The sequence below is a fragment of the Nuphar pumila genome, chromosome 5 (assembly GCF_984573655.1).
Source record: "Nuphar pumila chromosome 5, dmNupPumi1.hap1.1, whole genome shotgun sequence".
Taxonomy (NCBI): domain Eukaryota; kingdom Viridiplantae; phylum Streptophyta; class Magnoliopsida; order Nymphaeales; family Nymphaeaceae; genus Nuphar; species Nuphar pumila.
The window spans coordinates 45,766,299-45,769,858 of record NC_143253.1 but is presented as its reverse complement, the minus strand read 5'-3'; positions in this window follow the sequence as shown (position 1 = coordinate 45,769,858).

The following is a 3,560-nucleotide window of genomic DNA, read 5'->3' as shown; positions in this document are numbered from 1 at the left end:
GGGCAACTTTGGCGCAAGGGCTACTTTGGCCCATAGGCAACTTCAGTCTCAATGATGCAACTCACTTCTGGAGCCAACAAACATGTTCCTATAAGAACAAAACTGACGAGTCGAAACAAACGGCTTCTTACAACTTCCATACCCAACTAGAAGGATGGCTGACAACAACGAACCAACATGCTCAAGGTGAGTACTCTGCTAACCCACACACTTTATCGGTCCTATTTGAAGATGCTTTTGACATCTTGATTGAACACATGGGAGAGAAAATATAAAACTCAGTGATCTCCCACTCAAAGGTGTAAACATCCTTCTAGTTGAATCCAATAGGTGCACTATTTCCGCAACATGCACAAAGCAAATAACTCATTCTACCTTCGAGTTGATTGATCATGCATATATTTTTGTATTTTATTCATATTATTTTATGCATGATCCATTGAAAAATCGCATTGAAAAACCAGTCTTATATTTATTTTTGAGAAGTCATTTTAAAATAAAAAATATGGAAAAATTGCACATTTCAAAACCTCACCTGCGTTTTTCAGTGTTTTAGTTAGTTTAGAATTTTTCTAATTCATAACCCAATTAGATTAGGAGTATATTTACTAATTTTAATTAGTTTACAAAAAACTTCTTTTGAAAAACACATTTTTGAGGAAGACCTATTTTAAAATTTCTGAAATTTTTTTGGACTTTCATAGAAAATCGTGTTTTGACCTAGGAATTAGTATAAATAATATTTTTAGAGCTACAACCCACATTTTTCCCTTATGAAAAAATGCATGCCTCTTCTCTTCTCTTCTCTTCTCTTCTCTTCTCTTCTCTTCTCTTCCTCCTCTCTTTGTTCTCAATCGGCTCTCTCTCGATCTCTTCTTTTCTCCCTTTGATTCATCTTGCTTCTAATGTTTTTTTGTTGCCGGTTCTTCTTGCCTTGGTCGACGAAGATATGTGCAGCTCAAAAAAAGACCATCTTTTTTTTTTCAACCCCTTCATCGAAGGTAAATTGCACGGTTTGCTTTTTCTCCCCCATTCTCTGTAGTTTATAGTTTTAAGTTGTTGGCATAGCATACATTATATTATTGCATGTAGTTATTTATTCATTGCATATTTCTTGCATTTAATTTAGTTGAGTTATTTCTTACATATGAAAATATATAAAAAAAAGAAGGAAAATAATTTTACAGCAAATAGTTTAGTGTAGTCATTTTTCTCGATTTATGTGCTAAGTAGATGGTTGTATTTTTATTTAGTTCATAATTTTGATGCATGTCATATATTGTTCTTGTTAGTTAATTAGTTTATTTTTATAAATTAGTTCAATTAAACTTAGATTAGAATTAATAATGTTAGCTGAGTAGGGTTTTTATAATTTTTTAGTTAATTTATGATTTGTGATCATTCGATTTAATCTTCCTGCATGTTTATATTTATAATTCAGTTTATATGTTAATTCAAGCATGTCCTTTATTGTTTTCAGCATGTTAGATTAGTTAGTTTAGTTTTTATTAATATTAAATCATTATTTCTTTACATTAAAAATCGATAGGAGTAGACTTAATTAATTAGTTTTAAATTATGTCATTTATTATTCAGGTGAGTAGTTTAAATCTATTTATTGTTTCATTACTTAGTTAAAAGTATTTCAATTTTATATTTTTTTTATTTTAGTATTTAGATTTTAATTTAATTGCTCAACTATCTTTTTAGGTAGAACTCTTGTTTTAGCCGATTTAGATGGTGTTAAATTTCTTTTCATTAGTTGATTTTAATTCAATATTAAATCTATTTTTCTCAGCAATTAAATTCATTTAGGTTTAGTTTTATGTCAATAGAATAATTAGAATTCAATTAGTTGATTTAATTACATTAGCCGATTTTTATTTTTTTTCATCTAAACTATCGATTTTTGTTAGATAGATTAAATTGTTGTTTGCTTTATTAATTAGTTAATTAAACTTTCCTTATAAATTCGGTTAGTATAGTTTTCAAGTTAGATTACTTTATTTCTTGCTAAATATTGCTCCCATGTTCTTGGTAGTTAATTAGATTAAGTGTGTTTCTTTATATTTATTCTTAGTTAATTTCATAACTTATTTTTGTTTATTATGCTAATTTGTCATTTAGTTAATTTGTCTAATAACTTAGTTCATGTTAGTTATAGAATTAGTTATACTATTTTGTCCTGTAGTGTTGTGTTATTTCATAGTTTGTTTAGTGTCTTGTAATTTTTTTTCAAACTAACCTTTGATTTTTTCATAGTTTTCTATAGTGTTTTTGTGTTCGTGCTTTTATTTTTGCATGGAAGCATTCAAACATGCATTAAGCCCTCAAAAGTACCTTTGAAAAGCCCTCTGAGGTCCTCAAAAGGTCTCCTCAAAAGGCCCTTCAAGCTCTTCAGAGAGCCCTCAAGGAGCATATCTAATGAAAACCAATAATGAAGGAAGGGACAAGAAGCTCAAGCATTGAAGACTTTTTCTCCTTTGTTTTCTTTTTAGCTTAGGGTTTATTTTATTTTATTCATTTTATTCAATTTAATTAGGTTGTAATAAGGCCACTTTATTTTTATTTGTTTAAGCCCTCCGCAGAGAGCCGCACTCTCATTTATTTAATTAATTATTTTTATTTTCAAGGCAACAAAAGTAGTTCTATGTGGGGTACAAAAGTACTTATCTCGTTTCCTGAGTTCGACCCAGACTTCACCACTAGTGTGAACCGGTTTTTATAATTTAATGCACGGTTTGCATAAATGTTTTTACTGAAAATATATCTCAAAAATACTCTATTGAAAAAGTTGCATCAAATTTTTGGCGTCGTTGTTGGGGAACGATGAATTAAGAACTGAGTACCCATTTTGTTGCCTAGTTTGCATTATTTAGGGTTGTTGGTTTCTTTTTGGTAGTTATTTGGGATTGCTAGTTTATTTTTCTGTTGATTGATTAGAACTATTAGTTTACTTTTTGCATTTACGATTGTAAAACCACGTGCTTGTGAACCTAGAGACCATCTTACTTTTCCTGCACGGCCCACCTATTAGGCTACCTGTAGGAGGTGACTGCGCATGATTGGTACCGTACTCATAGTTTGCTTTGTGCAAAAAATATTTGTTGGTTACAGGTGTGTTGTTTGTTATTTCTTGTTTTTCTGCTTTCTTTATTTTGTTTTTGCCTGCTTTCATAGAGCAGTTTGATCACGTTAGTGCGCTAGTTAGGTAGAAAACCAACTTTTAGGATGGTTGCTACACCGGCCTACCCTGAGGTGTATGCAAGGGCGACACTCGCTTGTTCCTGAACTAGTTGAGCCATTTGAGGACCCCGAGTCTATCATTACGAGAGTTCGTCGATCTAGCCCCATGGTTGATGATCAGCAGTTGACCAATTCTTTGAGGGAGTACTTCACTCACAATGCATCACGAGGTCTGATGTTGGAGCAAACAAGTTTGAGATCAAAGCCAGTATAATCCAAATGTTACCATCCTTTTATGGCCTTAACAACGAAGACCCCTACCATCATCTCGATGAGTTCCTCGAGATTTGCTCTACGGTGCAAATCAATAATTT